This window comes from Alligator mississippiensis, chromosome 1 (genome assembly GCF_030867095.1).
Source record: "Alligator mississippiensis isolate rAllMis1 chromosome 1, rAllMis1, whole genome shotgun sequence".
Classification (NCBI taxonomy): Eukaryota; Metazoa; Chordata; order Crocodylia; family Alligatoridae; genus Alligator; species Alligator mississippiensis.
Genome location: NC_081824.1, coordinates 474,723,573 through 474,735,492, shown reverse-complemented (window position 1 = coordinate 474,735,492; position 11,920 = coordinate 474,723,573).

Here is an 11,920-nt window from a genome sequence, read left to right as displayed (position 1 = left end):
ACCCATTAATCACTGAGTGTGAGCCCAACCACTGGTATTTGAACGGGAACACCCTTAATTGTTGCCTGTGAGGCTGTGATTGTGCTTCAGTTGTGCTTGAACACCCGTTAATCACTGAGTGTGAGCCCACCCACTGGTATTTGAACGGGAACACCCTTAATTGTTGCCTGTGAGACTGTGATTGTGTTTCAGTTGTGCTTGAACACCCGTTAATCACTGAGTGTAAGCCCACCCACTGGTATTTGAACGGGAACACCCTTAATTGTTGCCTGTGAGAGTGTGAGTATCTGCAGTTGTGATTGAACCCCCGTTAATCACTGAGCGCAAACCCACCCACTGGTAGTGGAACAGGAACACCCTTGTTGCCTGTGAGAGTGTGATTGTGCTTCAGTTGTGCTTGAACACCCGTTAATCACTGAGTGCAAACCCACCCACCGGTATTTGAACAGGAACACCCTTAATTGTTGCCTGTGAGAGTGTGAGTGTCTGCAGTTGTGATTGAACACCTGTTAATCACTGAGCGCGAACCCACCCACTGGTAGTGGAACAGGAATACCCTTAATTGTTGCCTGTGAAGGAGCTGTGGACGACTGAAACAGAGCAAAACCTTCCTTTCCGGTTTCGGCTGCGGCGCCTCTCCTTTGCTTCGTCTTAGTTGTTCTCAGCTAGCTCACAGCTAACAACTAGAACAGGCTTGCATGTGATTGCGCTTCACTGTTTTTGTGCACACACTTAATTGTGTGTCAGTGGACATCCCTGTTGCGTGAAAATGCACTTAATCGCACACAGCGAACGCTGAGCGAACAGGCTTAACGGCTGTGCAGGCACGAGCCGAGAATGACTTGAAGGTGGCAGCTCCTTTCCAGCTTGGGGCGCGGAGCCTCATTTGAGGTGCTTTGCATCATTTGAGGAGTTCTCAGCGTGCTCGCACCCCGCCGTCCCAACGGAGCTGCTGTTCCCCTTTGGAAAAGGCCCCTTTCCTCTCGGCTGTCACGAGCAGCCTCTGGGCCCAGCAACCTGGGGAGAAATCCCTCTCGCAACACCGCCGTCGGCACTGGCGTCTCCCTCGCTCGTGTATCCCAAAGATTCCTGCCCCCTCAACGCTTCCCTGCCTCTCGCCTCCTGGCTGGCTGCGTGAGGAGAGGAGACGAGACCGAGACAGAGACAGAGACACGCAGGATCTGCGTGAAGGCAGTGCAACGTCCCAACGTGATGACGACATCCTGACTTGAACCCTCCCCTGGCGAGGGGACGTGCCTCTGGCCGCCCGCCCTCTCCTCTGCCCAGCCCTACTTCCTCCAGGAGCACGCGCGACACGAGCAGGGGACCGACCCCACACAGGGACCCTGCGCTTACTGGAAGGCGGTGTCAACGCAGTGCGCGTTAAATACACAGCTGGAACTGACAGTCAGAAGTCTTCAACGGGACGGGAGGCTGCCAGTCTCCCTGTATGCTGCAAATACCGCGGCACTGCCTGCACGGTAAGCGGGGCCCGTGAAATGCGCAGCGCTGTCAGCGATAACACCAGTTCAGAAACTGACTTTTGTGGGCCTCGAAGGTTCACGGAACTCGTCAGTTCAGGACCTGCCAGCAAACGTCACAACCACAGCAACAAAAATAACAACAATTCACAGATTCATAGAAGTTAGGGTCGCAAGGGACCTCAATAGATCATCAAATCCGACCCCCTGCACAGGCAGGAAAGAGTGCTGGGTCTAGATGACCCCAGCTAGATGCCTATCCAACCTCTTCTTGAAGACCCCCAGGGTAGGGGAGAGCACCACCTCCCTTGGGAGCCCATTCCAGACCTTGGCCACTCGAACTGCGAAGAAGTTCTTTCTAATGTGCAGTCTAAATCTGCTCTCTGCTAGCTTGTGGCCATTGTTTCTTGTAACCCCCGGGGGCGCCTTGGTGAGTAAAGCCTCACCAATTCCCTTCTGTGCCCCCGTGATAACCTTATAGGCAGCCGCAAGGTCGCCTCTCAACCTTCTCTTGCGGAGGCTGAAAAGGTCCAGGTTCTCTAGTCTCTCCTCATAGGGCTTGGCCTGCAGGCCCTTAACCATACGAGCGGCCCTTCTCTGGACCCTCTCCAGGTTATCTGCATCCCTCTTGAAGTCCGGCGCCCAAAACTGCACGCAGTACTCCAACTGCGGTCTGACCAGCGCCCGATAGAGGGGAAGTATCACCTCCTTGGATCTGCTCGTCATGCATCTGCTGATGCACGATAAAGTGCCGTTAACTTTTCTGATGGCTTCGTCACACTGCCGGCTCATGTTCATCTTGGAGTCCACTAGGACTCCGAGATCCCTTTCCACTTCTGTGCCACCCAGCAGGTCATTCCCTACGCAGTAGGTGTGCTGGGCATTTTTCCTCCCTAGGTGCAGCACTTTGCATTTCTCCTTGTTGAACTGCATTCTATTGTTTTCTGTCCATTTGTCCAGCCTGTCCAGGTCTGCTTGCAGCTGTTCCCTGCCCTCCGGCGTGTCCACTTCTCCCCATAGCTTTGTGTCATCTGCAAACTTGGACAGAGTACACTTCACTCCCTCGTGCAAGTCACTGATGAAGAGGTTAAAGAGTATCGGTCCAAGGACCGAGCCCTGCAGGACCCCACTGCCCACACCCTTCCAGGTCGAAACCGACCCATCCACCACAACTCTCTGGGTGCGACCCTCTAGCCAACTCGCCACCCACCGGACCGTGCAGTCATCCAAGTCACAGCCTCTTAACTTGTTCACCAGTATGGGGTGGGATACCGTATCGAAGGCCTTCCTGAAGTCTAAGTAAACGATGTCAACCCCTGCTCCTGCGTCCAGGTGTTTTGTAACCTGGTCATAAAAAGAGACTAGATTAGTCAGGCACGATCTGCCTGCCATGAACCCGTGCTGGTTTCCCCTCAGCAGAATTTGTCCTGCCGGGCTCTCGCAAATGTGAGCCTTGATAATTTTTTCAAAGACTTTGCCAAGGATGGAGGTGAGACTGACTGGCCTATAGTTGCCAGTATAGTATTGCGGGGCTGGTAATATTAATACTGCGTGACGTCAAAGCGAACACCTTGTTATACGTTCAAAAAAGTCGCACCTTCCTGTATCCTATAGAGAAGCGCTGACCACCCTCTTATCTGCTGAGCACAAATCGTGACAGAAAAATCTGGTCTCCCCAAAAGTCAAGGCCCAATTCAGAAATAGGGGAAAAACCAAAAAAGCTACAAAAAGCCTATGGTATAAATAAAAGTACGAGGTCTGCGGAGATGAGGTGTAAGAGGTGCTTCTGAACAACTGGACAGCCCTGCTGGAAAACGCGATACGTTTCTGAAAGTCTTTTAAAAACACAATGCACATATTAAGTAATCAACAGCACCCATTTCTAAGGCGCAGCTTCGTCAAGTAACCAGAGTATGAGCATCCACCGTACTCTGATATGCCGTGGCATCAGGTTTCACTCTGGCCTGCAGACCTAAGGGCCTGCCTTCGGCCTGCTCCTTTAAGGATCCGAGCAGGGAGAGGAACTGGCCGCGCTAGCCTGGATTCAGGGGAGATTTGCAGTGCGGATCTGCCCTTCCTAGAGTCACTAAACCAGGGATGCATCAGCTTTCGTAAGCAGCAGCTTGCTTCCTCGGATGCTGAGATGCAGCTGGAGGAAGCAATGATGCTAAACCAAAAGCAGGGACTGGAATACCAAAGGGGAGGGAAGGGGAAGGACAAAGAAAGGGGGGCCGCGAGCCCCGCTGACTGACACCTGCAGGGTACCGCAGGCCCTGCCGGCACCTGCTTTTTCCTCCCCTCCCATTCTCATCACCGCTCGAGACAGAAGTGCTGCTTCCGGCACTCCCGTCTGACCAGCCGATGAACAGGGCCTCTGATGAAAAACAATTCCCCAATTTTCAGTTAAAAAAACACTAACCTTGAATCCACATTTTCCCATTATGATTAAAATGAAACCCCACTCACTCTCTCTCTCTCTCTCTCTCCCTCTCTCTCTCCCTCTATATATAAAAATATAAAAATTGGGGATTTTTTTATAATTGGAGAAAACCTGGATCCCTGCTGATGAAGTGAGCTAGCTTACAAAAGCTCACGTGCCTCTGATTTTCTTAGTCTGCAAGGAGTCTGTTTCACTCACAGCCGTTATAGTCTTTGCCCGTGGCCACCGGGCTCCTGGGACGGGGTACTCACTCAGACCTCCATGCCCCTGGGCTTCTGTCCTTGAGCCAGCGTTCAGCACAGACGGGTGGGATGGGAGACAGCTTTATCTTTATTAGGAACAGGATTCAGCAATGCATGCGCTCACAGCTTGCGGGGAGAACAACAACAACCCACCACCCGCACACCGCACCCACTGGGCATCGGGGGGAGGACTGGAGCATGCCACCGCAGGCCCCTTCCAGGCGCACGCCGTGGACCGCATCCCCCTTCTGCACTCTGGGAGCTCCCTGTCCCGTAGTTGAAAGTCCCTCAGCGGCTACTTTAACTGGGAACATTTCAGGACCGCGGAGCTAGAGGTTGCTAGCACTTGGCTCACCAAAGGGGTCTGGATCCCATTACATAATCCTTGTACTTCACAGGCAACCTCACCTCCCATTCGCTCTTAGTTTCCGTGGTGCCATCAGGTGTCTCCGTGGGTACTGGTGGATCCTCTGAAACGTAACGAAACTCTTGCTCTTGGTGATCTGGTTTTACTTCCGATGCTTGTTCTGCTGCCGTCTCCTGGGGCGCATCAACTTGTTCTGCTGCTGCTACTGAGGACTGATCTTTCCTTAAGTGTCTTCTGTTTCTCCTGTAGACATTACTGCTGGGAGTTTTTACCACATAGGAACGCGGTTCATCTGCGACCATGTGGATTCCTGGAACGTCCCCAAAAGCACTCGCGGTTCTTCTGTGGGAATTCTTCGCTAGGCGACTCGACACCAAAGGGAAGGCGACTGAAGTGGCACGCAGCTCGGCTGATTCCTTGTCCGGTTTGACTTGCCTGTAGCCGTCCTCTTCATCAAGAACGGTGAACAGCTTTTTACCTGACAAGCTCTTTTGCACATCCTCTACAGCGGGAATAGAACAGTGCTGCCTCGATACTACCTCGTTGAGGTCTCGCGGGTATAAACCAAGCGGTAGCGAACCACCCTTCTTTTGTGCCATCACAAGGCTATTGACCCAGGGTGCGTGGGCTTAGTCACCTTCGTAAGGACTCTCACAGCTTCCAGCATTTTGAGGGCAGTCTTCTACGTGCCTAGGGTTGCACAGGGAATTGATCTACACCCGTGCACCGCTGGTGGTACTGCCGGGTCGACACAGATGTGGTAGGTACCGGGAAATAGGCCCACCCCTTCGAAAACGTCCGGACATAGTTTGAGAAGGTCCGCCTTGGTTGCGGGTATTGTCGGGGCCATTCCGTGGACTCGTCTGATGAGGTCTGACGTGGTGCATGCCACCCTACCAGGTCTTGGTGTGTCACTATTGTCGGTTAGGTAGAAAGGTACATCAGATTCATTAGCACCAGATTTGCAGCCTGCAGTGCCTGCACCTTTTGGTTTCATGGGTGCACCGCCAAATGCGACTAATGTAACATGAGTTTGAGCCTTGCAGTTTTCCCTGCAAAGCCTTTGCTACAGCTACTGGAATAGCGTTTGCCTCTGCTCCAGTATCTAACTTCAAATAAGCCGGCAAGCCAGCGGTCATCACTGTGCTATACCAGGGGAGTAGGTTGTAGCCGTGCTGGTCTAAGGACATAGGCAGACAAGGTTCCTTGGGTGAATTTGATATCTTGTATTAGACCAACCCAAATAGTTGGAGAATAGTTATTAAGCAAGCTTTCAGGTTCAAAAACCCTTCGTCAGGCTAAGAAGGTTTCAGCACTTGGTGTGCGCTCTTCCTGGATGGGATGAAAAGTCAAGAAGCCAGGGGCTGGGCTCGGGAGTCAGTGGCCAGGCAGACTGTAACGTATCAAAACTCCTGTGCTATACCTGCGCTATCCCAGGCACTCTGCTTATCAACGGTCGGTGAGTGCTGCTTGGCAGACACTGCGCCCATATAGAGAGTCCTGACTCCTTTTGCAGATTTTGGAGCCTCTCCCTTTGATTTGCACATTTCTGCAAAGTGGTTCGCTCCAGAGCATTTGTAACAGGTTTCTCCAAAAGCTGGGCAGGATCTAGGCTTGCGTGTGCTTCCGCATCGTTTGCAAACTTTGCCCTTTGCAGCTTGATGGCCCTCCTGTGGAGCAAACTGCACCAGTGGTTTGCTTTGCTTTTGCAAAGTGCTATGGCAGCTTTCCTTCTGCTCAACTGTATGCAAGCTTGCTTCTGCAGAGAGCCTTTGGTCTGCCTACTCTGACAGGTCACTTCTGACACCATACAGTGTTGGCCTTGGCCACGGGGTCCCTGGGACGGGGTACTCACTCAGACCTCCACGCCCCTGGGCTTCTGTCCTCGAGTCAGCGTTCAGCAGAGCGACTGGTGGGACGGCAAACAGCTTCATCTTTATTAGCAACAGGATTCAGCAACACACGCTCACAGATTGTGGGGGGAGAACAACAACCTCCACCACCCGCACACCGCACCCACCGGGCATCGGGGGAAGGACCGGAGTGTGCCACCGCAGGCCCCTTCCAGGCGCACGCCATGTACCGCAGCCATCCCCAGCATCCTCTGGCCCCGTGAGCCTGCACGACACCCCTCCCGCAACGTCTCCTGCCCAGCGAGTGCAAGGCACCGCGGTGCCCCTGCCCACCCAGGCAGTCCAGAGGCATGCCCAGATTCATTGCCCCCGTCTCTCGCTGGCTGCCAACCGGAGACAGAGGCGCCAGATTTGCAAGGAAGCCTCAGCCCCACGATGGCAGCGTCTCACATCAACCCTCTCCAGTCCAGCGGGGCCCTGCTCCCAGCGACAGCTCTCTTAGCGGCACACAGGCACGCTGGGAGTCCTTCCCCAGGGGCAGGGTTCAAAGGGGCAGCTGCTAGTAAGCTCTAATCCCTGAGGAGGAAGGGAAGGCGCGTCACTCGTCTATGCGAATGTGCTTAAACGCTGCGTGTAAACGCGTTTCAACGCTCTTAAATCGCTGAGTGTGAACGCACCTAATTGCATTTGAACACGCCTCATCATTGAGCGTGAACACGTGTTAACTGCTGCCTGTGAACGAGCTGAGGATTGAACCAGAGCAAAACCTTTCCAGTTTGGCGTGTGGGGCCTCTCCTCTGCTTCATCTCGGTTGCTCTCAGCGAGCTCACGCGTAACAACAGTTAGACCGCTCGCTGCTGCACGTGAACAGGCTTCGCTGTTTGTGTGCACACACTTCGTTGTGTGTCCACGTGCTTCGCTGTTGCGTGTGAACGTACTTCATCACGCAGGGTGAACGAGCTTCGTCACCGAGCGTGAACACGCTTCAACGCTGCGCAGGAACAAACCAAGAACAACTCGAATGCAGCGACACCTTTCCAGTTTGGGGCGCAGAGCCTGTGCTTTGCCTCGTTTGAATCGTTCCAGCGTGCTCGCACCCGACCGTCAGACGAGAGCCCCACTCCCTCGGCTGTCACAAGCAGCCTCCGGACCCAGGGAAAACTCCCTCTGGCAACGCCACCCACCCCCCGTGGGGCCCACAGCACTGGCATCTGCCTTGCTCATGTTCCCGTCCCCTCACCGCCTCCCTGCCTCTCTCGCCTCCGCGCTGGCTGTTGGAGCACAGGAAGCGGAGACGAGACGCTCTCGGCAGGAAGGCGGAGAACGCCCCAGCGTGATGACAACTCCTGACTTGAACCCTGCCCCGGCACTGCTCTCCTCAGGACCGCAGCGCGTGGCTTCTGCCCGGCCCTGCTTCGTCCAGGGAGACGGACAGACCGTCAGGAGCCCTCCGTGGGATAAGAGGCTGTCAGCATGCCCGCTGCAAGCACCGCGGCACTGCTAGCGCCATAAGCCATGCCCAGCGCTGTCGGTCGGTGATAACGCCAGTCCGGAAACTGCCTCCTGGGAGCCTTGAAGACATGTGGAGCTTCTCAGTTCGGGGGCTGCTGCTAACCAATGCAACAGCCGCAGCAGCAATGCAATGGCACAACTAGCAATGGTTGTGGGGCTGGCAATACTAAATACCATGTAACGTCAACGGGAACGCTTTGTCACACGCTCTAAGAAGTCGCACGTTACGGTGTCCTAAATAGCAGTGCTGACCCGCCCTGTGGTTTTCCGACAGAAAAACATGCGATCTCCCCAAAAGTCTAGACCCACTTCACACGTATCGGGGGAGGGAAAAGCCATGAGAAGCTTATCATATAATAGAAAAAATCAGCTCTAAGGACATGTGCTGTAAGAGATACTTTTCAAATGTAAATCATGGAACTCACCAGGCAGCGTAGATGAAAACAGGATACTTTCCCCGCAGTCATCTTAACGGGTACGCTTGTTTTACCGTCAGGATCAACCTAGGAGATGTTTTGAAAAAGGAGTAAGAAAAGGAAAACTCAACGAGAACTAAAATGAATATAGGGACAGCACATAAGGAGAGTAAACCACAGAAAGCCAACCAGTTACGGGCATCCGACTGGCGGCCTGTGGGCTGCGTGCAGCTCCCAAACTCCCAGTCCCAAGTCTGCTTGCCCCATCACTTCACTGCTGCTGCTGCCACCAAAATCCCCTTCCCTAGCCCAGCATCTGCTTCCTGCGTGCCCACTTCCCCCCGCCACCCCTTGTGCACTAGGGCCAAGGCAGGGCGGCACGGTCCTGGTGCAAGGGAGTCTGTGGCTGGGGAGGTCCTGCAGACCCCTTTCAGCTCGTGCAGGAGGCGGCTCTGGTGGGCATGCAGCCCCTACAGCATGCGGATAGGGGGGCTGCAGCCCCAGCCACTCAGAAATTGGACGGCTCTGTTGTCAAACAAGACGTTTCAGGAAGCAGCGGTTCTAAACAGAGAGCAGTTACTGGAAAACAAAGGGTAGGGAAGGGAGGAAAAAGAAAGGGGTATGAAGCGAGCTAGCTTACAAAAGCTTACGCACCTCTGATTGACTTAGTCAATGAAAGGGTCACGAACAAACTTTAAAACTGGATCAACAAGCTTTTAAAGTGGATTGTCTTTTAATGGAGGAAAACATGGGCAAAGATGGTTTTTCCCTTTCAGGCTGGCAGAGGTCCAGGGATGCTGGGGGACTATGTGTTAATATGAATCTGGAGAGGGTCTGGGTCAGAAGTACAATAAACCAGTTTAATCTAAATCAGTTCAGTCTAATACTACATCCATCCAGGCTTATCTTAAACCCGTTTCGGCAATTTTGAAAGTGGCTTATGTGCACCACCCTTCTGTTGTGTTCCAGATCTGAACCTGTTTCCAATCTCTCAGACCAGCTTGTGTGTAATTTCTGTCCCAAGCCTAACAGAGGAGTCAAGAATTTAACAGCTAACGACACTACTTGCTTGAAGAACATACCAAATTCATCCAGCAAATGTACTTGTGCAAAGCATTTGCACGTAACAATATACGTTTATATTTCATGCCTTTGAATGGATACGTTCCTTAGGGAACACGTGCACATTTGATTTTTCAGCAATGAAGTTCTTCAAAACTAAGATGGGAGCCAGGTTGTTCCCTCCAGTCTGTGCAAAGTGGAGGATGAATGCCCCGATCTCTCTGCCAGGGGCCACAGAAGGGTAAATCTAGTATTAAGTAACATGAGCATCAACCACTCTTCAGCCAACTGACTAGCAAGCAAGGAAGCTGCTCAGACGTAACCCACTTGTTTCTCCAAACCAGTTCAATTTGTTGCCGTTTACCTGCGGGGAACAGGCTAGAGAGTCATCCTTCCTCCATGCATGAACTGCCCAGGAGCTCATCCACTGGGAAAAGACAGGGAGACACACACTACTCCTGCCATGCCTCAAGGGGAATTCCCTTTGGCTAAAAACAGACCCAGGACTCTTCCTCCCCCTCTTGGCTCCCTCAAGAGTCTTACATTTGGGGATCCTACAGGTAAAGTACCCCACTCCCTACCATAAGTACCTGTGACCCGAGATAACAGGACTCCTGGGACAACTGTGACTAATCCATGCTAATTTTCATTCAAGCCTCATGTTTAAATGACTTCTCCCTCCCTCCCCTTTTGATAGGAGTTAAAGACCAATGATAAAGCCCTTGTTTGCTTTCTGCCTTAGGTACTTACTAGTGCTCCTCTCTCACTGCACCTTTGCGGAGCCTGGAGCGTTAGCTAACAGAAGAGGTTCTGCAGACTAAACAAAGTGTAGGATTTTCCATGCAGCATGTGTGCACACGCACACGCATGCACACACACACGCACACGCAAGCTTGTTAGGTTTTCCAGCATAGCTCCAGCATTATGACACTGTCAAAAAGTGGGATGCAAGGAAGGGGGAGGAAATGCAGAGAATTACACGGTCTGTGGATTCCACAAGCTCAAAATGCATGATATTACTTCACTATAATTGAGCCGGTATTGTTCCAAGGACTAACTTAGGGAAAACAGGTGCAAAGGAAAGACCGATTCCTAAAGTGAACTGAAATTATTTCCTCCTCCGTAAGTTAACAGAAATAAAAGGAAACAAGAAATGCTTTTCAACTGCAGTTTTGACTGTAGCATAACAAACTTCACAGGTGGCCGTGATGTTTTAGCCTAGAGAGAGTGAGGACCATTTTTACAAAGAACGATGTTATGTCTGAAATATAACTGCTTCATAGATTCACAGATGTTAGGGTCGGAAGGGACCTCAATAGATCATCGAGTCCTACCCCCTGCATAGGCAGGAAAGAGTGCTGGGTTTAGATGACCCCAGCTAGATGCCTATCTAACCTCCTCTTGAAGACCCCCAGGGTAGGGGAGAGCACCACCTCCCTTGGGAGCCCGTTCCAGACCTTGGCCACTCGAACTGTGAAGAAGTTCTTCCTAATGTCCAATCTAAATCTGCTCTCTGCTAGCTTGTGGCCATTGTTTCTTGTAACCCCCGGGGGCATCTTGGTGAATAAAACCTCACCAATTCCCTTCTGTGCCCCCGTGATGAACTTAAAGGCAGCCACAAGGTCACCTCTCAACCTTCTCTTGTGGAGGCTAAAAAGGTCCAGTTTCTCTAGTCTCTCCTCGTAGGGCTTGGTCTGCAGGCCCTTGACCATACGAGTTGCCCTTCTCTGGACCCTCTCCAGGTTATCCGCATCCTTCTTGAAGTGCGGCGCCCAGAATTGCACACAGTACTCCAACTGCGGTCTGACCAGCGCCCGATAGAGGGGAAGTATCACCTCCCTGGACCTATTTGTCATGCATCTGCTGACGCACGATAAAGTGCCATTGGCTTTTCTGATGGCTTCGTCACACTGCCAGCTCATGTTCATCTTGTAGTCCACTAGGACTCCGAGATCCCTTTCCACCTCTGTGCCACCCAGCAGGTCATTCCCTAGGCTGTAGGTGTGCTGGACATTTTTCCTCCCTAGGTGCAGCACTTTGCATTTCTCCTTGTTGAACTGCATCCTGTTGTTTTCTGCCCACTTGTCCAACCTATCCACGTCTGCCTGCAGCTGTTCCCTGCCCTCCGGCATGTCCACTTCTCCCCATAGCTTTGTGATTCATCATTGCTGCAGATAAAGACTGCTCTTTGTGATGCCCCTACTATAGCACTGCTATATGTCAAAATGGTGAAATATGCCCCCCAAATGTAATGAGAATATTTACATACTGTATTAGCAGGGGTGCAATACCTCAGCTTTGCATAACGTTTCAGAAAGTTTTAACCTCTACAAACTAAAAGAAACAGACATAAGGACAGTTCTTAAAAAGCCACTCCTGTGCCCCTGGCTCTGGCACACACTCTTCTAGTTTCTATGCAATGCTCTGTGCAAGCACGTGGACTGTAACGTTTACATCATTACATACTCTACCCAGGGTCGCAGATGTGTATGTATAACACAGTACCTTCCTCAATCTGCATATCCCGCACAGACAGAACGAAGTAAA